The sequence below is a fragment of the Heteronotia binoei genome, chromosome 4, assembly GCF_032191835.1.
Source record: "Heteronotia binoei isolate CCM8104 ecotype False Entrance Well chromosome 4, APGP_CSIRO_Hbin_v1, whole genome shotgun sequence".
Taxonomy (NCBI): domain Eukaryota; kingdom Metazoa; phylum Chordata; class Lepidosauria; order Squamata; family Gekkonidae; genus Heteronotia; species Heteronotia binoei.
In genome coordinates, this window is record NC_083226.1 from 65,131,605 (window position 1) to 65,156,970 (window position 25,366).

General features: G+C 40.4%; 1 protein-coding gene across 1 annotated transcript in view; it reads left to right on the forward strand.

Moving 5' to 3' along the window:
* C4H9orf85 (chromosome 4 C9orf85 homolog) overlaps positions 1-25,366 on the forward strand; it is a 41,365-nt gene that overhangs the window by 1,215 nt on the left and 14,784 nt on the right. The gene's annotated exons all lie outside the window — the stretch shown is intronic.

Below are 25,366 nucleotides of genomic sequence, written 5' to 3' on the forward strand. Positions count from 1 at the left end.
TTATCTTTATTTTATATTTTGAGAACTGGCAATTTTAGTGACTCATTACTGAATCATTGACTACACAGTGAATCAACAACAGAATTAGGAATAAAATCCAAATCTGTTGGCAGCTAGACCTAACAATTTTATTTGAAAGTATTACATAATTCTGTTTTAATTTACAAGAAAAAAGAGGCTTTGCCTGTTGATGTGGCTTTATTGTAAATCTTAATTACTTTGAAAATTATCTTTAAATCTAGCTGACTAATTAAAAATTGTTATTGTACATTTTGAAATCCTTTTTTGTTGGAACTAACTGTAATTTATGCATTTGTTGGAATTACAATAGGAATAAAGGATAATATGGCTAATGATGATCAAGAATTACATGCGACCTGTGGTCTGCACAAGAAAGCCATTACTCTGGCAGCTCAGTCCAGCATACACGTCACTGTATTCTGTGCTTGGACTATAGTACAGTGTCCAATTAGCTAGGTGCAGCAGTATCTGAAGCAAGAACAGCAGTTGTGCTGCTACAGAGTTCCCAACAATATTGTGGCACCCTAACAATCAACTGTGTCATATCCAGACTATGCCTGCTAGCAGCAGAGCAGTACATCATAACTTGTTCTCTGTGAATAATTCAAGTTGAGCCTCAAATGTACCATTTTTCAGCAAGGTGACTGAACATGTGGTGAAACAGATTGTATAGATCCTTTCCAGTTTGTTTTCAGGCACTGAAATGGCCTTGGTTGACCTGGTGACTGACCTGCACTGTGAAATGGTTGGGGAAGTGGTACCCTGTTGATTTTCCTGAATCTCTCCATGCTGACTGTTGATGCCAGCTCCATGGTGTTATTTAACCACCCAAAATATTACTTCCTACATGCAAGCACACAGATGCATATCCAGCACCTTTCTCGGGCTGCCGCATGTGGGAATCTGCTTGGCTGGGCTTGGGATCTGCTTGCAGTGACTTGGAAGCTTAATGAACCTGCAGAAACGAATCCCTGTAGTTTCTTCAATTTCTGGGTTTGTTGGAAAGGTGATTGCTAGTTTCTCCAGTCACACTGAGATGTTTGTTTATTATTATAACAGTCCTTAGACTGGTTATACAGAAAAAATACAAATATATAGTATTCCAAGGTTTTAAAATACTTAAAAAACATTTTTTAAAGTTTAAAAATCTAATAAATTTAGCTACAATAACCACCTACTATGTAATTACCATCCAATTTTCGTAACCTGAGTGTTGCTATACAGAAGCTGGATACTTGGTAGGTCATCTTGGGGTATCTATCAAATAGAAGAAACCCAAGTATAGCCTTTTCTGACAAGCCCAAAATGTTTTCAATCAGTGGGGTGATGATCTCATTACGTGCTACCTTATAATATGTGCATATGAAAAACACATGCTCTGTAATCTCCATCCCTTAACAGGCAGGTACAGAGACTTTCTGTGAGAGGAATATACTTATATTTCCCTTCAAGTACAGCAGACGGGAAGGCAGAACACCTTGCCAGAGCAAAGGCTCTTCTAAACCTTTTTATGTCCAAAGCTATTAAATAGCCAGTTCCACTGTGGTTTTTTATGCTCGCTCTCATCATAATGTTTTGTAAGCTAGAATGATTGTTTTGGTGTTCTGTGTCCTCAGTTCTCTACTTAACTAATTCCCCCCCCCCCCCCTCCGGGCTGTTCCACAGGATAAGAGCACCTGAAGGGGAAAAATCTATTCTCAGCAGTAATGTTGAACAGACTTACAGTAGTTTGATTGGAAATTGTCCCAGTGTCTCAGCAGGAGTAAACCTTGTGGGTTAAGATGTCCCTTTAGCCACATATAAATAGATAGAATACAAACCCAGGCTTCTGTTTTAGACAACCTGTCTCCAGTCTTATACTGGTATTTGACACACATCTAGGGATCTATAGAATGGTTCTTAAGAACTTCGATTGAACTCTTGAGGTACAAAATATGAGCTGGGCAGCCTCATAAATGAACCATATAACAGTTGAGCTATTGGCTTTATATAGTTTAAGAGCTTTATGTAGTTTAAGAGATGGCTGCCATAAGTGGCTTTGATGTCCAGTGCAAGGTCAGCTATAAGTCTTTGTCTCCTAATTGGATTAGATTAGTCAGCTATTACAATAAAAAGGTCTAGTACAGGGGTAGCCAAATTTGCTTAATGTAAGAGCCACATAGAATAAACATCAGATGTTTGAGAGCTGCAGGACATGAACATTAGATGTTTGAGAACCACAGTACATGAGCATCAGAGGTTTGAGAGCTGGAAGGAATGGTGGAAAGAAAACAAATAGGTGGGAGAGAGAGGAGAGAGGTGGAAAAAAGCAACTTTAAATGCATCCTCCAAGCTAGCTGACAGGGCAATGTAGGCTTCGAGAACCACACAGTCTGTGTGAAAGAACCACATGTGAGTCCCAAGCTGCAGTTTGGCCACCCCAGTCTAGTACTAGTGGTTATGTTTGTGGGATCTTGTATATAAGCTAAATTAGTCATTATTAATTAATAAAATTCACAGGAAGTTATAAGTGAAATAATTCATAGGACAGTGTATACAGCCATCTACAATGTATTCTCCATATGCAGCTGCTGGTGTGACCAGGGCTGGCCCTGGACTGTCTGCCATCCTAGACAAGGCTAACTTCTGGCACACACACACACCCTGCACTGTTTACATCACCAAGTCACATGGGGGTAGCCCAATTCGGTACCCCCAGAAGGCCAATGCCCTAGACAATTGCCTAGTGGTAGGGCTGGCCCTGGGTGTGACCTTAAGTCAGTCACAGTTTCCTCAGAGCTGTTCTCTCAAGAGCAGTTCTGAAAGAACTCTCTCAGCCCCACCTACTTCACAGGGTGTCTGCTGTGAGGAGAGAAGAGAAGAAGATTGTAAATTGCTCTGAGACGCCAAGTGAAGGGCAGGGTATAAATCCAATCTCTTCTTTTTCTTCTATCAACTGAAACTTTTTTCTGGTTTAGAGTACAATTCAGAGAAAGATGTGCATACCCAACATCCATTAACATTGAAGTGAGGTCTGTTGATTAAAGTGGTATTTGCTTCAGTTTAAGGTTGTTTAGAAGTTCCAGCTTTTGAATCTTAATTGTGCACCTGAATCCCTGTAATTCAGTGGGTCTTAGGGTCACGTACCTTAGAAGATGCTCAGAGTCTCATTGTCTAGACTTAAGTTTCTTAAGTTGCATTAGCTAGCTCCTAAATAGAAAATGTTTCTTAGGAGAGAACTTTGATAGAAGCTGAGGTTCTCAGTTTTTATTTTCAAATAATTTAGTTGCTTACCTTCTTTATAAAGCATAAGGCTTTGCCAATCAAATAAAGGTCTAGTTCTAATTTGGCATAAATTGTGAAAGCATCTAGAGAACTATTTTGCATTGAAGAAGACCTGCTTTCAGAAATTGACTTATTTAAAAAACTATTAGCCACAAAGCATGCAAAATTATGCAATTTATTATATTATGATGTGATATGAACTTATTTAATATTTATTAGTCCAGTAACAAATTTCTGTAATTTACACAGTCCTCCCAACAAAATATTAAACCAGTGATTATGAGTGTGGTCATGTTTCTTGTCCAGATATTGGAAAATACAGATAAATCTGTCTCTTTCCTACATTTGGGCCCTTTTCTGTGTATCAATTTTTCCATTTCATCCACTTGCCAAATTTTTATTAGATGAGCCTTTTTTCCTCTGTTTTTCCAGGGCTGACCATAAATTCTCTTAATTAAAAAGTTGTACTTCTTACATTAATGTTCAAGAAAATGTACCAAAATGTATTTTAAAAAATCATTCTGCTGTGGTTTCTCAAAAAATAACTGTCATTGTACCAGAATGTATGTACAAGAATGGGGAAAAAAATTCCAGGCTTTGATCAGCATGTATGTTAAATCTTTCCTTGTGCACTTCTGGCAAGAAAAACCTATGTGAAATATTTATTTAAACATTTTTGTGCTGCCCTTCTACCTGATCAGGTTCCTCAGGGTAGAGCACATAAAAACATTAAACATATTGGACGGTTAAACATGTTTAAAATTATAAAATAATTCAGTAAACACATAAACAAACAACACCAGAACCAGGGAAGAGGACCATCAAATGTTATTATGGATAGCCAAACAAAACAAAAAAGTCTTCACCCACTGGCAGAAGACACCAATAAAGGGAGACAGACAAATCTTCCTTGGGAGGGAGTTCCAAATTATTGGTGCCATGACTAAAAAAGCCCTTTCTGAAGTCACTGTCCCTCTAGCACAGGGGTGTCAAACTTGCGGTGCGGGGCCCGAATCAGGTCCCCGGAGAGCTGCTATCAGGCCCCCGAGCTGTCATCTGCTTCCTTCTCCCTACATCTTGCTTCCTTCTGCATAACAGCTTGCTTTGCAAGGCTTGCTCAATTGCACAGGAGCTACAGAGCAAAACCTCTATTTTCTCCATTGGTTAAGGGAGAAAGCGGGGGGGGGGGGGGGAGAGACAAAGCTTGTTTTTCCAGGCTCTCAATCACAGAGCAGAGCTACTGAGCCAAGCCACTCTTCCTTCTATTGACTGAGGTTCCTCCCCGCCGTCCCCTGGGGAAGGAAGGAAAGAGCCCGAGCTTCCTTTGTCCAGTTCCCTAGATCCCATGGGAGAAATGCAAAGAAAGCACCTTTAAGACCAACGAATGTTAACGTTCTAAGTAGGTTTTAAGTTTTTTAAAAAATATATTTAATTGTGTCTGTCTGTGTCCTTTATAAAGTTTATATCTCTGCTACCTAAACTTAAATAGCTACACACATGGCCCGGTCTGACATGGCGTGGCCCAACCTGACATGGCGTGGCCCAACCTGACATGGCCCAGCCAAACGTCTCATTTATTTCAGATCCAGCCCTCATAACAAATGAGTTGACACCGCTGATCTAGCAGATTGTGAGGGCAACTGGAGCAAGACCTTTGAAGATAGGGTTGCCAAGTCCAATTTAAGAAATATCTGGGGACTTTGGGGTGGAGCCAGGAGACATTAGGGGTGGAGCCAAGATCAAGGCTGTGACAAGCATAATTGAATTCCAAAGGGATTTCTGGCCATCACATTTAAAGGGACAGCACACCTTTTCAATGCCTTCCTTCCATAGGAAATAATGAAGGATAGGGGCACCTTCTTTTGGGGCTCATAGAATTGAACCCCCTGGTCCAATCGTTTTGAAACATGGGGGATATTTTGGGGAGGGGCACTAGATGCTGCACTGAAAATTTGGTGCCTCTACCTCAAAAAACAGCCCCCCCAGAGCCCCAGATACTTGCGGATCAATTCTCCAAGATTTTCTTTTTTTTTTAGAATTTATAATTTTATTGAACAAGAAAGGAAAAATAAACATAAACAAGTAGGCAAATGTACATTACAGAGTTACAAGCATACCAGCAAAACAGGGGAAGGGAGAAAAAAAAACCCGCACAATGTAACAAAACAAAACAAGAAAAACACGAAAGTACAACCATAATACAAACCCACTCACACTAAGGGATGGAGAGGATCAGGTAAATTTCTATTACTCCATGTCAAAACCTATACTTTTCACCCAGCTATAAACGGGATCCCATTCCTCTTGACATTTTTGCACGTTACCATCTCTTAATCTTGTGGATAATAAATCTGATTCGGCAGCCTCTAACAATTTGGCAACAAATTCCTCTCTACTGGGTATCTTGTTAATCTTCCAATACTTGGCATATAATATTCGGGCCACTGTAACTATATACAGCAGTAATTTCAACTTTGTTTTAGGGATGGTTTGTCTACAAATGTTTAAGAGGTATAATTCAGGAACATGGCAAATTGACATCTTCAAAATTTTTTGCGACCATATATTAACTTGGGCCCAAATTTTTTTGGCATGCTCGCACTGCCACCAAATATGGAACAAAGATCCTTTAGCTTCTCGACATTTCCAACACTTGTTCGAATATTTAGGATATATTCTGGCCAATCTGTCCGGGGTAAGGTACCATCTGTATACCATTTTATAAAGGTTCTCTTTGAAGTCTGCGGGTCTTATTAATTTCAAGTTCTGTTTCCATAGTTTTTCCCACTCTGCCAAGTCTATATTGAATCCAAAGTCTTTTAACCAGCGTATCCAAGATTCTTTTACGATTTCGTCTTGCATCTTAACTTGCAGCAGCCAGTCATAAGCCTTGAAAATAAGCTTCTGCTTAGTCCCCATAAGTAAATCTAATTCATTTGGTTTATTTGTAAATCCTTTTTCTTTGTCCTTTTGAAATCTTGATTTGAGCTGACATTGCACCCACCAATCCAATTTAGCAATTTCTTCTTCTATCAAGGCATTTTGATTATCTAGTAAACTACCATAATTTTGTTGAATTTCCCAAGAGTACAGGTTTGGGTGTGTCAGGGCCTCTATTGGAGATAACCACATTGGGGTGTGAGAATAGTATACTTTAATTTCCAGCCAAGTTCTGTGTAAGGATCTTCTTATTTCATGTCTAAGAAACTGACTGGCTTTAGTAGGGGTACGATACCACATGTAGCTATGCCAGCCTTCCCCCAGGCCCGCACCTTCCAGGGCTAACAATCTCTTGTTCTCCAGAATACACCAATCCCTTAACCACGCTATACAGCAAGCCTTATAGTATAGATTCCATTCAGGAAGTGTCAGTCCGCCTCTTAATTTACTATCATGCAACACTTTCGATTTTATTCTAGCTTTCTTGCCCTGCCAAATAAAGGTCTTGGTCATCCCATTTATTTGTTGAAAAAACATTTTGGGGGGAATGATTGGGATCATTTGGAAGAGGAATAAAATTCTCGGGAGGATATTCATTTTAATTGTAGCAATTCTGCCTAAAAGTGATATCTGGAGGTCTTTCCATCTAATTAAGTCTTTTTGAATCTCCTTCAATATTTTATCATAATTGTCTCTGTACAAAGTCTTTAAGTCGTTGGTCAAATAAATACCAAGGTACTTTATTTTTCTTTCGTGCTTGAACCCTGAAAAATCTTCTAATTGTTCAATCTGGGCTTTATCCATGTTTTTCGTTAAGATTTTAGTTTTGGATGCATTCAATTTGAATCCCGAAATTTCCCCATATTCCTTAAGTCTTTGTTTCAAAAGAGTTATTGATGAGGTTGGTTGTTCCAAAATGAAAACTAGGTCGTCCGCAAAAGCCAATGTCTTAAATTCTTCATTTTTCATTTTGGCTCCTTGGATTTTTGGGTCATCTCTGATCTTCTTAATTAAGGATTCTAACGTTAAAATAAAAAGTAAAGGTGACAATGGACAACCCTGTCTGGTACCTTGTTCTATTTCTATTGGATCCGTCATTATTCCGTTGAAATTGACCCTCGCTGCTTGTTTTGAATAAATTGCTGCAACCATTTTACAAAACTTTTCGCCACATCCAACAGCTGCTAACGTACCTCTAATGAAATTCCAATTCCAATTCACATTATTAAAGGCCCCCTGGTCAAATCGTTTTGAAACATGGGGGATATTTTGGGGAGGGGCACTAGATGCTGCACTGAAAATTTGATGCCTCTACCTCAAAAAACAGCCCCCCCAGAGTCCCAGATACTTGCGGATCAATTCTCCATGATTTTCTATGGGAATAAATCTCCACAGGGAATAACAGAGTTCCCAGCAGACATTCCCCTCACCTCCCCCCGCTTTCTGACGACCCTGAAGCGAGGGGAGGGCCTCCAAACCGGGGGATCCCCTGCCCCCACCTGGGGATTGGCAACCCTATTTGAAGATCACTGGAGTAAATTGGTAGGCTGATATAGAAGATGGTTCTTAAGGTATGCTGGTTCCAAAACTTTAAAGGGCAATACCAGCACCTTGAATTGGGTCCAAAAACAAATTGGAATCTGGTGGGGGTAAAACAAGATGTTCCTACGATCCACTCCACTCAGCATTCTAGCCACAGAGTTCTGTACAACTATAGCTTTTTAAAAAAATTTATACTATAGCTTGTTGAGAGCCTTCGGGGGGGCCCTGCATAGAGAGCATTGCAGTAATCTGATGTAGATGTTACTAGGACATGCACCATAGTTGCAAGATCTTTTCTGTCCAGGAAGGATTGTAGCTGGTTTGCCAGCCAAAGCTGGTAGAAGTCACCCTAGCCCCTGCTGCCACCTGTTTATCCGGTAGAATGCATTGGTCCAGGAATGCTCCCAAATGACAAACCTGTTACTTTAGAGGGAGTGCAGCTGCATCCAGTGCAGGTGATAACCCATTTCTTGTGTCACTCCTTTTCCCCATCAATAGCATCTACATTTTCTTGGAATTTTCTGCTTGTTAGTGTTCACCCATTCCCAAACTGCCTCAAGGCACCTATTCACAGTTTTCTCTGTCTCCTTTGAATCTGGTGGTGGAGTGAGATAGAGCTGAGTGTTGTCTCATGAGCAAAACATTTGGTTGATGTAAGATTTAATATGTCTCCCATATTTTTATAAACTTTGAGCTCTACGTCTGTCATTGCATTTAGGATAGTATGATAATTCCATTTCCCTATAAATATTGTAATGGCAGGACTTATAGGCTTGAGGCAACTGTCTAGTTTGGTCACACATCTGAATGGCACTGTGACTGGAAAATCCAGCTCAGACATTGTGAGGGAAGCAGGGAAGGTGGAGTCACACTCCCTATGGCAAGAATAAAAATTGGGTAGCGTGATTACAGAATTAAATGTATGAGTAATCATCAGCATGTAAAGGTAGACCAATATCTAAATTATTCCATATTTATATTTGTGAATAAAGTATTGTAACTCTCAAAACCCAGACAAACCGCTCGTGGTATCTTGGTTCTTAAATGAGAGAGAATGAGTTCCTTGTCAACCCCCCGCCCCACATATTAATATGTAGTTTTCATGTACTTGGTGTTTACCATGCATCTTGATATTTGCTGTCAGACTCTGCACAATTGGCAGAAGGTTTATTGGCTTGAGTTCCACTGACTTCATTGATAGACTAGTATGTTTACATCCTGATATTAAAACTATAGCAGTTCACTTGATCTTGAGCATGTTTAAGAGTCAGGCCTAATTTTTTTCTAGATTTCCCCAGTGATTATTTTGTTTTATTCTGATAGCTCTTCAGTAGAAAAATGTTTATGTATCAGTAGTATATTTTAGGTCTAGAAGGTAAGGTCTTAACTTTTTGGAGTCATAGTATATAGGATATTAATTTAAAGTTGAGCAAATTAGCCAAAAATTGCTGGTTAAAAATGCTCATCTCCCCTTTTTTTATACTAGCTCTGTTGCCAAATGCTTTGCATATAAAGAAATCTTGTTACTTTAATGTTGAATTCTGGATTATGGTAATACTTTCTATTTTCCAACACTTGTTTTAGTATTTGGATTCTTTTTTTCTTTTTAGGTATTCAACGCGGTTTTATCTGTTCCAGACTTTGACTGCATAAGTTTTACCATTTTTTATTGTATTACTTAGTCATGGTTATTTCTTTAAGCTTTTTCACATTGTATCTACTACTATTCTTTCCAATAAACTGTTAAAGTTTTTTTTTCTAAAAGTAAATTATCAAACGCCAGGGGAAAAAAAGGGTAATCTCAGTGAGGGGATTTTCTCAAGTCGATGGATTGTGTGGCTTGGTTTAGACATCTCACTAAACCATCATTTAAACTAGCTTTTGGTAGTGGTGTTATGGAAACTGTTTAATCTTAGGAAGAGCTGACATTTCCAGAGATGGACCAGTGCTGGTAGAGACATCCAACCTGCTAAAATCCCATCACTTTGGGATCAGTAGGTTTTTGCATCTTGTAGGGAAAATAATGAATCCTTCTGTGAGTAGCAGCTGATCACTGGCTACAACTTCTTTGTGGGTTCCAGAACCTAGATTGGCCAGGACCTTCAACATGGGAGGGGGGCTAGGAAAGTAGCTGTTCTCCCTTTGTGCACACACATCTGCACATGACAGCCAGAGAGGAAAAGGAAAGGTCCCCTGTGCAAGCACCATTCGTTTCCGACTCTGGGGTGATGTTGCTTTCACTTTTTCACGGCAGACTTTTTACAGGGTGGTTTGCCATTGCCTTCCCTGGTCATCTACACTTCCCCCCCAGCAAGCTGAGTACTCATTTTACCAACCTTGGAAAGATGGAAGGCTGAGTCAACCTCGAGCCGGCTGCCTGAAAACCCAGCATCCGTCAGGAATCGAACTCAGGTCGTGAGCAGAGCTTAGGACTGCAGTACTGCAGCTTTAACACTCTGTGCCAGGGGGCTGTTATTATGCACATGACAGCCAGAGAGCATACATCCATTTGCTCCAGCCCAATGGGTGGTAGGGAGGACAAATTTCAGGTAACTGTAGTTTTCCAGGTTCGGTTAGAAATCTTTCTCTGTTTATATTTCTTTTCATAGAACCTGAGCACTCATTTCTGTAGCCTGTATACCTAATAGAGATGATAGTGAAATAAAGAGTTATATTATTTAAGAGCAGGGCTTTCTTTGAGCAGGAATGCGGTTCCAGCTGGCTTGGTGTCAAGGGGTGTGGTTTAATATGTAAATGAGTTCCTGCTGGACTTTTTCTACAAAAAACCCCCTGTGATACAATGGTGATCAGGGGTGTGGCCTAATATGCAAATGAGTTCCTGCTAGGCCTTTTCTACAAAAAAGCCCTGTTTAAGAGCTAAAGAACCTGCCTTCATTCTTATTCATTACCCTTACCCTATGCATGTTACCAAACAGCCCTGTTTGATGGCCGCCTTGGCATCAAACTGGTGAGGGGGTGAGTTTCCAGGAGCTGGTGGCCAAAGGGAGCCCCCCCCCCAAAAAATGTTAAGAGTTGTGGAACAGTGAGGGATCCCCACAGGGGAAGCTGGGATTCCCCTGGACAAAATATACCCTCCCCTCAGGTTCTGGGTGGGATTGCGCCTTGCTCATCTGCTTGCTGGCAGGTTCCACAGGCCAGGAGGGAAGGTAACTTGACAGAAGCCAGAGTGGCCAGCATTACAAATAAGATTATATAAACAATGGCCACTCTACTAACTATGGCAAGTTAGGATACATTAGTCTGGAACCAGAAACCCTAGTTTAAAGATGCACTGTCAACCACAGTAATCTTAATTACATTTTTGTCTGAAGTATAACCATGGACATTGTGGTTTAATCTTGTCATATTCTCCTGTGTTGGCCTTAGCACGGCTCAGGATACCAACTGGATCTCTGTGGAGGAAACACCAAAGGCAATAAAAGTAGCATTTGAATGATTGTGAGTAGAATCCTGGTGTTATAGCCTAGAGATAACAAACTATAGTGGCTGAACCAAGCCTATCTATTTTCAGGTAGTACAAAGTGCATGCTTAGGGGTCTTTTATATGCTGGTATCCCATAATCACATGAAATGTCATTTATACATGAATTTGCAACTTGCAGTTTCAGATACTAGAAATTGGTGACCAGGAATAAAGCAGTCTATTTGTATTGTGTGCTGCATAAAATGTCGGGAGCATCTGAAGCTTTTGGAGATAATATTTAGGCTTGACAGGGAATTTAAGCTAGCAATTCTATAGGTGGTGGATTGACTGCTGCTGTTGCTACTAGTTTATTTACACTGCAATCCTAAACAGAGTTATATTGAGCTAATCCCATTGGCTTCACTGGATTTAGAAGGATGTGTTTAGAATTGCACCGTTCGTGATTTAATAAGTAAGGCTTTGTATGTTGTACTTATTCTGGAGTGGAGAAAAAAATGCAGAATCCTGCTTTTTCAGATTCTCAACTCTTTGGACTACAAGGATAGGATATGAAACATACAGACAAGATCTGCTCTCATCTTTGAAGGAGGAGAAGCGGCTGCAATAGATTTTCAATGCCCAGGGCAAGATTTCAGGGCCTTTGCTCCTCTTAGATGACTGGCAAAACCAGAATAAATTATGCAGAATAGTGAAAATTGCAGACTAAATTAAGCTAACAGAGGAATATATGCAAATTTGCATAAATATATGCAAGATGCAGAGTTTAGCTTTGCTTGGAGAAGAATTCCAGTTGCTTACGTGCAGAATTCTAATTGTTTTTAAATTGTGAAGTACACACAGTCCTGCCCATACATTTTTAGAGTCACTGTATTTGCAAATATTTGGACATAAAAGAACATTACACATGATGTTAAGGTTTGCCTTGGATTATGTTTAGCCAGAGGAAACAAAGTATTGCCATAGTTGCTTAGAAACAGACATGTTCTAATTCCAGAAGGCAGACAACAGAGTAAGATTTTTTTTTTTTAATATGCATGGTTACGTTCTTCATAAAAGGTGGCTCATCAGAAGCACATACTTGGACCAGTAATGCTGTGTGTATATTCTGTTGTTGAACCCAACCCATATTGGAATGACTTTTACCTTTTAGGTACTCTGCATGAAAAAGAGAGGACAGCATAAGCAGAATAGCATTTGAAGTGAGGTTTGAAGTGATGAAACTTTGCTCTTGATTAGTACAAGCAGGATCGATATGACAGAGTAACCTGAATGCAGATAATTGATGCGGTGCATCTTCGATGATTGAGACAGTTGCTTCTCACGACTCTTTTTCATCCCCTTGTGTTGTGCAGAATAACTGGTTTAATCTAGTTGGCATATCTGCTTCCTGTACTGTCAGAAGCTTTGATGATAGCCTTATGCAGATGTTCCCTTTCCACGATGTGTTCAGGATTCTTCCCCACCTTTATCTTAGTGAACTGGCTCTTTCCCTTAAAGTGCACACATTTACTGAAGTATGATGGCATTTTTCCCTTAGCAGATGTGTGCTGAAGGTAAGCAGCTGTCAACACCTCTTGTTTCTCTGAAACTGCCCAAGCCATTTTTTTCTCTTGTTCAGCTGTGATCCCTTTTCATTTAAGATTTTGTGTTGAAGCTTACTCAGCAGTAAATTTTCATTTTGTAAATGTAGTTTGTATATTGTATATTTTATAAATCTAAATTATAAATAAGTAATCTAAATTATGCCTAGATTCTGAAAATCTAATGTAATGAATCTCAAATGTTCTTTAGTCCTAAATTAAATTTTATTCAGTGTACTCTGTGTGGCTGTAGCCCAGAAGCAGAGAACTCAACATGCAACAAACTTTTGGGGATATTCTAATTTTTTTTTAAATAGGCATTAGCTTTAAGTATTAGTATTTATGTCTGTTTCCAGACCAGTAGCATTCAGTTGCTCTAATTTTGCACATTGGTGTTTGTAAGTATTAACTATACCTTTCTCCAATTATTATAAGAAGAGTATGTCGTCCTACCTGCTTTTGTCATTGTTTCCTGGCCAGCATTCAGTGTCATTGAATGCTGTATGTCTCTGTGATGGGCTGAGGAAAAAACTGAGCTTTTAAATTATTATTCTGGTGAATTTCAGATAACAGGTTCCCTGGTTTCTCAGTCTGTATGTGATCCTTAATGCAGTATCAGTAGACTGCAATTAATATTTTCAGAAATCTTCACGTGCTGTTTCTCTGCCACTTCCTTGTAGTATCTGTTGAGATTTCTACAGCAGATCACAAGGGAATGCATTTATGCCAATAGTTAGATTTTGATTGTTTCCCTTTCATTCATGCCCCCCTGAATGTGTATGTATTGGAATGTTTGTTTACTTATGTTGTGAGCCGCCCTGAGCCCGCCTCGGTGGGGAGGACAGGATATAAATCGAATAAATAAATAAATAAGCTTCATCTGCAAATAAGTACCTGACTTGAGGCAATAGGGCAAAATAAGAGGGTTTATCCAAGTCCCTCAATGAAAGGAGACTTGAGGCAGCTAAGGATGGCCCAGGCTATCCTGATGTTGTCAAATCTTGGACGCTAAGCAAGGTTGGCCCTAGTTAGCATTTGGATGGGAGCAGGGCTTAATTTTAGCAGGAACACTGTTCCGACTGACTTGGCATTAGGATGTGTGGCCTGATATGTAAATGAGTTCTTGCTGGGCTTTTTCTACTAAAAAAGCCCTGCATGGGAGACCACCAAGGAAGTCCAGGGTCACTATGCAAAGGCAAGCAGTGGCAAACCATCTCTGAATATCTCTGGCCCAAGGTCATCATAAGTTGGCTGTGACTTGATAGCACTTTCCACCTCACCAAGTTGAGGCTCCACAACTTTTATAACTGGGAGAACAGAAGCACAGCACTGTCAGGGCTGTGTACCCTTTCCATTTTGCTTCCTTTCCCAGGATTACTCTGTAAGTAATGAGTGAATTGAGCTAATCTCCTTTTGTCTTACTCTTCCCTCCCTCAGTTTTTAGGGTGCCTTGTAGTTGTGTGATTTAAGGATGTGTGCATAGTATTTTATTTTACATAAAATAAAAGTCTAGTCAACGACAAAGTAATGTGCAAATGCCATTCAGAGTTATCTTTTGCAGAAGCAAAACTGGAGTGGGAAGTATATGTCAAACAGGATATGAGTATCAAGCTTTTGTTTCATAATTACTGTATTCCATGTTTTGTTGCTATTAAAATAATGAATCTTGAGCCATATCATAAATAAGTTCCTGTTTGACAAGCCACCAGTGATGGATGATTTTGAAGTATCCCTTGCAAAAGTGTGTTCAAGCTGCACACAAGAAGCACTCTTGGGCAAGACTTCTTGCATTCCCATTACGTTAAAACATTATTGGATAGGAAGAAACATTTCCCTTTCCAGTTGGAATGTCATAGTACTTCCATGGACTAGTAAAGTATTTGGAAGGAAACCTTGGCAGTATTTTTTCTTCTGCAGAGAGGTTTGCTTAGCAGCACTTTTTCTTTCAGATCTGTCTTTTGAAGTTTGCTTGGTACCTCCTGAAACTGTTAACATGGTTAATGAAATCAGAATGCTTCCAGGAATATAGAAGACTTCATTTCTTCTGTTTTTTGTGTGTGTACATATTGATTAATACGAAACAGAAGTGTGAGTAAGGGCAAGTAAGAGCTATGTTATGTGACTGGACATTTCGGTCTGAGGTTAATAGGATGCCTTACCCATCCATGCATGTTTATCCTGACAGGCTTCTTGGAACAAACTAAGGAATGGGTGGTATTCATTTGCACATATCTTAATATACACAGTAGCCGTTGATTCTTCAGAATAAGTAAAGGTTACTTTGACTGGAATATGTGGCAAATATTTTCAACAATACAAAACTGTCAGGACTGTGGCCCACTCAGCTGTACTCTTCCAGATTTTATCCATTGTGGCTATTTGCTTTCTTTAGCTGAAGGATTTTCAAGAAAGAGTTCAGAGTTGTCCCACATAAAACCTGCTTCTTGTTTTGTCTGGCTTTATCAGCTGAAACAGGTTGAGAGAAACAATCCATCAATTAAAAGCTAGCTGTGACTTAAAAAAAAAAGTCTTGGCCTGACCATGGGAAAAAATACTGCAGGGAGAAGGGCAAAGTAGAACTGGGGGGGGGGGGGATCCTATTCTCTGCAACCCAGTCACCTGGGGATACTAAAGAAAGTAGTGTGCTTGGATGTAGTCTTAGCCTCTCACCACTGCTGTACCTTTGAGTCATTCTCATCGCAATGTCTTAGTTGGATCTGATAGAAGAAGAAGAGAAAGAGAAGGAAATTGGATTTATACTCTGCCCTTCACTTGGGAGTCTCAGGGTGACTTACAATTTCCTTTCCCTTCCCCGTTCCACAACAGACACCCTGTGAGATAGGTGAGGTTGAGAGAACTCTTTGAGACCTGCCTTTAAGCAGGACAGCTCTGAGAGAACTTATGACTGACCCAAGATCACTCCAGCAGCTGCAAGTGGAGGAGTGGGGAATCAAACCTGGCTCTGAAGTCTGTGCACTTAATCACTACACCAAACTGGCTCTTAACTACTACACCAAACTGGCTCTTATACTTTTCTGTCTAGCACTAACTGCTGATGCTCTGTGAATTTTCCAGTCCTTCCAGCCACCAACCTTTCTTTTTATTCGCTTAGAACAGGAGTAGCCAAACTTGCTTAGTGTAAGAGCCACACAGAATAAACATCATATTTGAGAGCTGCAAGACAGGAATATCAGATGTGGAAGGGAGGGAAGAAAATAGATGGGAGAGGGAGGGAGAGGTGGAAAGAAAGCAACTTTAACTTTTAAAATGCATTCTTCAAGCTGCTGGCTGGCTTGGCTTGGAGTAGTGATTTAAAGAGAAATGCTTTCTCCAAGCAACCCAATGGGCCAGTGGGGGCTTCAAGAGAATGTGTCTCTTTCAACACAGTATGTGTGAAAGAGACACATGTGGCTCTCAAATCACAGTTTGGCCATCTCTGCCTTAGAAGTTCATTGATTAACAAACCTTGAGCAGCAGAAGATTCGCATTCCTCATTTTTTGGATGCAAGGACTGAAATGATTTTTGCTATTGCCAGAGTGATCACTAAGCAAAGCAGACAAGGAGTCAGAGAGTTCTGAGAGAGAGAGCAGAGAAGCTCTGAGATAGAGCAGAAAATAACTGATAAAAGGGTGAAGAACTGGGATAGTTACTGAGAATTTCTGAGTTTGTGGTTGCTGGGGAACTCCTGTTTGTTTGGTTGAGTGGACTGAAGGTGATTGAAGGTGATGGTTGCTGATTGATTAGGAGTGGCTGTGTTCCCCACCCTCTTTGCATTGTTAAGCTCCAGCTTGCCAGAGAGCTAGAGGGCTCTTGGCCTGTGGCTCTTAGCCTGGGGGCTCTGTAAGGACCAGGAAACCAGATCCCTAATTTCCTTGTGCTCCCAATAAGGTAAGTTGACCCTCCAGAAGGAGAGCCACATAAACAAACAGGATTTAAAAGGGGACTGTATATTTTTAAAAAAAGCTATCATGAAGGTAGAATGCCAGCAGGGCGGTGGGGGCTTTCCAGTGTTTTGCACTGAGTATCACATGTATGACTATCTGCCCACAGGACAGAAGTCTTGGGTGTGTGCTCGATGCAAGGAGCTCCTGGTCCTCAGGGAATGAGTTTGTACCCTTGAGGCTGAGGTGACTGACCTGGAGAAGCAGAGACCGTCAGTTAGGCACTCGGAGAAGACTCTCGGGGATGTTAGATGAGCCCCGCTCTGAACATGGCAGCCCCGTTGCTGCCAGGGAGCATGGGGCCCTTGGATGACCAAGGGGTAAAAGGATTATTGAAGGGGGATAGGGAAATGGCTGAGAAACTGAATGCATTTTTTGCCTCCGTCTTCACTGTGGAAGACGAGAAGTGTTTGCCCGCTCCAGAACCACTAATTTTGGAAGGGGTGTTGAAAGACCAGAGTCAGATTGAGGTGACAAGAGAGGAGGTCCTACAACTGATAGACAAATTAAAAACTAATGAATCACCAGGTCCGGATGGTATACATCCAAGAGTTCTGAAAGAACTCAAAGTTGAACTTGTGGATCTTCTGACAAAAATATGTAATCTTTCATTGAAATCTGCCTCTGTTCCTGAGGGCTGGAAGGTAGCAAATGTCACCCCCCATCTTTAAAAAGGGTTCCAGAGGAGATCCGGGAAATTACAGGCCAGTCAGTCTGACTTCAATACCGGGAAAGTTGGTAGAAACCATTATCAAGGACAGAATGAGTAGGCACATTGATGAACAGGTTATTGAAGAAGACTCAGCATAGGTTCTGTAAGGGAAGATCTTGCCTCACTAACCTGTTACAGTTCTTTGAGGGGGTGAACAAACATGTGGACAAAGGAGACCCAACAGATGTTGTTTACCTTGACTTCCAGAAAGCTTTTGATAAAGTTCCTCATCAAAGGCTCCTTAGAAATCTCGAGAGTCATAGAGTAAAAAGAAAGGTCCTCTTGTGGATCAAAAACTGGCTAATTAATAGAAAGCAGAGAGTGAGTATAAATGGGCAGTCTTCGCAGTGGAGGACGGTAAGCAGTGGAGTGCCACTGGGCTCAGTACTGGGTCCCATGCTCTTTAACTTGTTCATAAATGATTTGGAGTTGGGAGTGAGCAGTGAAGTGGCCAAGTTTGCAGATGACACTAAATTGTTCAAGGTAGTGAGAACCCAGAGAGGATTGTGAGGCACTCCAAAGGGATCTGTTAAGGCTGAGTGAGTGGGCGTCAATGTGGCAGATGAAGTTCAATGTGGCCAAGTGCCAAGTAATGCACATTGGGGCTAAGAATCCCAGCTACAAATACAAGTTGATGGGTGTGAACTGGCAGAGACTGACCAAGAGAGAGATCTTGGGGTCGTGGTAGATAACTCACTGAAAATGTCAAGACAGTGTGCGATTGCAATAAAAAAGGCCAACGCCATGCTGGAAATTATTAGGAAGAATTGGAAACAAATCTGCCAGTATCATATTGCCCCTGCATAAATCGATGGTGCAGTCTAATTTGGAATACTGTGTACAATTCTGGTCACCGCACCTCAAAAAGGATATTATAGCATTGGAAAAAGTCCAGAAAAGGGCAACTAGAATGATTAAAGGGCTGGAGCACTTTCCCTATGGAGAAAGGTTAAAACGCTTGGGGCTCTTTAGCTTGGAGAAACGTCGACTGCGGGTGACATGATAGAGGTTTAGAAGATAATGCATGGGATGGAGAAAGCTGAGAAAGAAGTACTTTTCTTCCTTTCTCACAATACAAGAACTCATGGGCATTCAATGAAATTGCTGAGTAGTCAGGTTAAAACGGATAAAAGGAAGTACTTCTTCACCCAAAGGGTGATTAACGTGGAATTCGCTGCCACAGGAGGTGGTGGCACCTACAAGCATAGACAGCTTCAAAATATGGAGCAGAGGTCCATCAGTGGCTATTAGCCACAGTGTGTATATATATGTGTGTGTTTGTATATGTGTGTGTGTGTGTGTATATATATAAATTTTTGGCCACTGTGTGCCACAGTGTTGGACTGAATGGGCCATTGGCCTGATCCAACATGGCTTCTCTTATGTTCTTATGAGATATTGATCAGTTAGAGGGTTAATATAATGATCCCTTATATTCTAAAAAAATCTGCATTCAAATATGAAAAGATGTTACATCCAACTATTAAGGCCACAAGGGCAAATTCTATTGGAATGAAGCCTATTCAGAAATCTCCCATATAAAATAGTCAACTTTACAAATAAAAAAGCTCTGCAATGTTGTGGTGCATATGGAGAAAATACCCGGGGGGGGGGGCAACACAGAGGGGTGAGCAAATTTGGCAGGTTCTTAAGATCTAATTACTGTAATCATATCTAGGACAGAATTTTTGATCAAAGAAAACACCTTGGATTTGCCGTATCAGAAATATGATTAGCTGACATTCCAACTAACATCAGTATCTCATACAGAGCTTTCATCCAAATCAATTTGTGAGTATCCCATTTCAGAGAAGCTAGCAAGCCATCTTTAGCGCAGGACAATTTTAGACTCAGATTGAAGGCTCTTGTTTCCAGGGATATTTGTCCAAATTCTGCCCATAATACGTTTGATATACAACTGGGGGCATTCGGTATTTTTCTTAAAAATTGGAACAGAAGTTGATCAGTGTTATCAGAAATAGTTTTGATCCAAATAGCTGATCCATAAAGAATAAGGGGAACTGGGCACCAACCAGCTAAAAACTTAGAATAGTCTTGTCAATGTCCTTTATCAGCTTTATCAATGTCGATTTATCAGCTAAGATTTAGAAAAGCTCCTTTTAGCAAAGACACCAGTCATATTAACAAAAAAGAGACAGGCCCAAGAGATGAAGTAAGATACCATTAATAATTTCATGTAGGCCAGAAGGAAACTCAGTATCTAAGGGCTAGAATTTGCACAGCTATGCTTGGTTTATATTTATGCATTATATTTTTATCCTGCTTTACAGCAAGAATCGGTTCCCAGAGCAGTTCACAACAGTTAAAATTGTAATGTTAAGGAATACCTTGGAGAGGGATTCTCAGATAAGCTGGTGTGAAGGATGTCAGAGTCAGTGGGTAAAAAAGGAACCACTGTGAATTTTGTCACCTTTACCCAGCACCTCAGGAGAACCCAAAATTAACCTTGTTAGAAATAATGAAGGCACTGATAGCGTTTTAAAGTTCAAACAAAATAATAGATTTATTATGTAAAGAAGGGTTAGGAAGGGACAGAATAATATCAGATGAATGTTTATAAAATTCAGTTGGCAAGCAGAAAATCCAAGTAATAAATAACTCAAGAACACTACTTATAGTGGCAGACTGGTATTATAATATAAAAACAATGTTTGCCTCACACTGGATAACACTCATTCACTATAGAAAGACTTTTAAAGTTCGTTTTGGCTTTTCAATTATACTTCCACACACTATCTCACTCACTCAGAGGACTGACTGAACTTGTGACAGATCTCCCCTTCACAGACCCTTTCCCTTAGCATGGTGTTTCCCAAAGGCAAGGTCGTGACCCAGGACCGGGTTGCAGAGCTCTCAACGCTGGTCTGCGGGGCCTCCAGTTCCCTGACTACCCATCCCCCGCCTTCCCTTGCGTTGCGCCTCCCTCCCCGGGGTTGCATGCATCTGCGCCTCCTTCTCCTACCCTTCCCCACCTCAGGCTGCAAAGCCGTTCAGCCCCCCCCCCCCCGGCCGATCGCCCGATCACTCGGAAATCAGCGCAGAGCTCATTCTATGCCAGGCCAAGCCGGCAGCAGCTCAAACAGACCGCAACTGGAAAGGGTGCGTGGCTCCTCCCTACTCCCATCCAGGAAGTGCCAGGGAGGGAGGAGCCATGCACCCTTTTCGGCCACCGTCTGTTTGAGCTACCGCCAGCTTGGCCTGGCGTGGAATGAGCTCTGTGCTGATTTCTTAGTGATTGGGCTGTTGCGCGGGGCATGGGGCACAACATGAAACTGACCTGTCTGAGGTGGGGGAAGGAGAAGGAGGCGTGGAGGCGCACAATGGGGGGGAGGCGCAATGCGGGGGTAGGCGGGGGAGTGGCCAGGGGACTGGAGGCCACGTGGCCTGGCGTTGAGGGCTCCGTGGCCGGATTTCCCACAGAGTGAGCAGTTTTAAAGGTGAGTTGCTCCCATTTATTTTCCTTTCTTTTCTCTTTCTTCCTTTTGTCCCTTCTTTCACTCTTTCCCTCCCTTTTCTTTCATTCCTATTTCCTGTCTCTTTCTTTTCTTTTTTCTATATTTGTTTCCAACTCTCCCTTTCTTTCTTTTTTTCCTCTTTTTTCTCTTTCTTTTTCTTTCTGTCTCTCTTGTCTCTTTCTCTCTCTCTTTCCTCTTTCCTTTCTCTCTTTCTTTCCTCCTTCCCTCCTTGCCATTGCTAATCTGAGTAGATCTGGGGTGGGGAGGGAGAAGCTTTAAACGCCCTGCCTTTTCATGTTTTCCCAGGCTGAGAGCATTTTATATTTTTAGTTTTCTGCTGTGTGGTCCTTGTGCTTTTTCTTAATGTTTTATCTTTAAAATTGCATTGCAAAATTCCACTATTCTCCTACCTTTCCTAAACAAAATATTGCAAGAGTTTAGGCTTGTTTGTACATCATTTCCTGTCTCTCGGCTCCACCCCCAAAGTCTCCTGGCTCTACCCCCAAATTTTAGTGGGCCACAAAGAAGTTTGGGAAACCCTCCCCTAGCAAATTAGGTATCCTCTAGGGCTGTAGAGCTATACCCTGGACACTAACACCCTTGAGGGCTCTTCACACTAGCACCTCATTCACTTGTGTCAAGTCTCCTCACAGCTAGGATCTCTGTCTGAATTCTGGGATTTCCACGCAGCCACAAGAACCTTTTGTTCCTCTCTCATTGTGTGTGTGTTGGTTGGTGTTCTGGCTTAGAGCCAGGAGTCTGCCCTTTGGTCTGACAGAACTCCTCAGCAGATATTTACAGTTTCACTCTGCCTTGTGACACTGCCACAGCCTTGAGAATTTTTCCCAGAAAGTGCTACCATTAGCACCTTCTCTCAAATAAACTCTCATATAGACAAAAGCTCTAAACACAACCAGCTCTGTCTGAGGAACTGAACTGATCTCCCGCTCAATCTGCTCTCAGCTTCAATCTCTACTTTGAACTCAAAACTCAACACTGAGATTTCTCCCCCTGCCTACCTCCTTCCACTAGATACATCCATTATCATGAAAGCAGCTCAGCCAATTAGAGTGAGCTTTTCAATTCTCACTCAGACAGACTGCTCTCAGTCCATCACAGCTGGATTTGGGCATGATGCTGGCCTGCCCTTTCTCAAGTGGCCTCCTCAATGGCAGTTAAAAATGATAGTTTTGAACTGCATGGGTAGATACATGGCAATATCTGAACTGCATAGGAATTTATATGCCAGCATCTGAAGATTAATGGCCCATAAATTTTTGGAAGAGGGAAGCAGCAACTTCTGCCAGTTCTGCTCCCATTGCAGATCCCTCCTCCTGCCTTCTGTGATGTCCCTGAGGGCCTACTGACCCCACCCTTAGAATAAAACTTTATGGAATTCAGTGCACTGCAGCAGGACTGTGAAGTCTATGAACACATGCGTTAACGTTCACTGCTGCTTTTCTGTTGAAAAGCCTTGAGATAAATGTTTCACTTTGTGGGGCTCATTTTCTGTTTTTGCCATGTGTTTGTGGCCACTTTCAAAGCCTCTTTAATATTTATTTTTATAGAGATTTGATGTATCTAAACACACACAAACCAAATAAAATATTCCTCACACAAACAGTAAAGAAAAAACCAACCTGTTTTTTAAAAACTGTTAAGTGTGTGATGAGGCAGCATTACCAACTAACAATTTTTAGAAACATTTGGTTTGTAATTCTGTCTCTTCGCTTCTGAAACTCCAGGATCCAAAGTGATAAGATACCCTCCTGCTGAACTGTGCCCTTCATAATTCTGGCCTGTTTATGGAAGTAGGAAAGCCAAGATACCCTCTTTCTTCCTGCTCTGGTCCTTAAAGCTACTGGCACCCATTTGTCTTCCATCAGCTGCAGTGTGAAGCACAAGATAACCGCTCAAAAACATTCTTCCTCCATACAGTCACTCTTTGGTAATCGTATTACAGCAGGAATTCTTGTCACATAATGGTGCTTGAAAAATTAAACAAAGAAAATGTCACTGAATAGAGCAGGTAAATAAATGTTTCTGACGCTTTTGTCCAGCATGAGTTTAAGGTTGTAACATGACTACTGAAGTGCTTTTTTGCATTGTGGAAGCTTAGTCCTTTTCTTGTTTCTTGCCAGCTGTGATCACAGAAGTATGACCAAAAATGCTGAAATAAGATTTTCCATTTTGCTTTTAGATTATTTCATTAAGCTAGAAATTTTTGGCACTGCTGCTGGCCTTCCCATAATGGATTCATTGCCTCTGTTGGATGGTCCCCCCCCCCCCCTTGATAAAAAGCAGGGCATTGATCTGGATGTGTAAGGGTTGCCTCTGCTTTATATGCAATATATGGTTGCAGAAAAACAAATCCAATGACAACCTATTGTATAATTTTGAAATGTCAGACACTTCTCAGAAAGCTGATAGTTTCCAATTTTGATAAATTCGTCTGATAAATACATTTTGTTCATGGTGGTGTAAATGAATAAGCACATAACTAAGTATTGCAGGTGTCATACAGGAGAGAATTAGGTAACCTTATTCAATTCTGTATATAAAATTTCCTTAGACTGTGCTTTTGAAATTAATGGAGTATTTCTACGAATCTTATAACTAACAATTGTATTCTGACAGCTTGACTTTAAAGCCAACAACATCCCTTTCTTCTGTTCTAGAAAATTTCGTAGAAATGATTGCTACAGTGCAGCAAATTAACTTCCAGCTAATCTTCTGCACTCAGGAAGCCTGGAACTCTTAGCTTTTTTTATGTTTTTTTTTTGTTTTGGGTTTTTTTTTTGAAGTTATAAATTGTCTTTATTAGTTAATTCCATACATACGAAATATAAACTGCATCCTCATTTGTTTTCATCACGTACAAATTTAAACAACAAATCATACTAAACCAAAATATACACAACTAAACAAAATAAAATATCTTCCCTATTATACAATGAGTTATACAATGAGTTAGCCGCCCTGAGTCCACTTGCGGAGAGGGCGGGATATAAATTGAAAGTAATAAATAAATAATCCTTTTACAGATAAATCAGTTTTTTGTAATATTGTTTACTAGGAAGAATGTTTTTCTCATAGAAATAAGAAACCAAAGGGAACCACACTGATACCACATGCTTTTCATACTGCTCATATTTTATATCATATGAATTGTATGCGAATTTTATTAAAATAAAGATTTCCCATACCCTCTGGTGCCACATGTCCACTGTCGGAATGCTTTTGCCCGTCCACCACGTAGCAATAGTCAGTCTCGCTGTTGCTATTAAAATATGGACTAATTCTGAAGTGCTAGAACTCACTCTCGAATCTGGCCAATTATGGAGTAGAAATATAGCAGGTTCCAATGGCAGGTCTATTTGAGTGATTAGTAAATTTGCTCTTTAATTTGTTGCCAATATGTGGTAATGTATTTACATTTCCACCAACCATAGAGAAAATCAGATTGTTCTCCACAAGACTTCTTGCAAAGCGGGTCTATTGAAGGAAATATTTTGCTTACTCTTTTTGGAGACCAATACCATCGTAGAAGAGTCTTATGAAATTGGAACTTTAGGTTAAAAACCTTTGATTTATTACAGTAAGAACGCCAGATTATTTCCCAATGATTATATGGTATAACCTTTTGACAGTCCTCATTCCACCACTTTTGGTATTGAAACTCTTGTTTGTTGAATATATGTTGGCATAACTTGTATGTTTTGGAGAGTATACCCTTGGTATTATCCTTGAGGTTTTTGATGAAATTTTCATACTCTGTTAGTGGGCGTTTAAAAGCTTCCTTCACTTTGACTGAGCCAAACATGTCTCTAACCTGTAGGTATTGGAACCATTTAATCTCAAAGTCAAGTTTCTTTTCCAGTTGTTGTTTTTCAAGAAAGGTGTAGTTAACACACAGGTCTATTAATCTAGAATAATCTCTTTCCTTCCATTTTAGATATTCACTATTCCTTTGTCCAGGTGGGAACCATCTCTGATTTAGGAAGGAAGAGTATCTTGAAATTTCAGGGACTAATTTATTCTGCTTGTTTCTCCAGAATGTAAATAAGGGATGTAAGAAGAGATTGTTTTTATACTTGGTTTTTGAAAGTAAGTTGCTGTTGCATAACACGTCTCACACATGATATGGTGTTCTGCTCCCAGTCTGCTGGTGAGTTCCCCAGTATGTGTTTAGTAATTTGTGCAAGTAAAGCTGCATTATAGTAGGTTATTAAGTTAGGATAATTCATTCCTCCACATGATGAAGGTTGAGAGATAGTGTTTATTCCAATCCTTGGTTTTTTGTATGACCACAAAAATTTATTGAGATCAGCTTGCCACTTGATTATAGTAGAATTAGGTAAATAGATAGGTAAAGTACGAAAGAGAAAATGATATTTTGAGATTATAAAACTTTTGATTAGATAAAATCTGTCAGGCCAAGAGA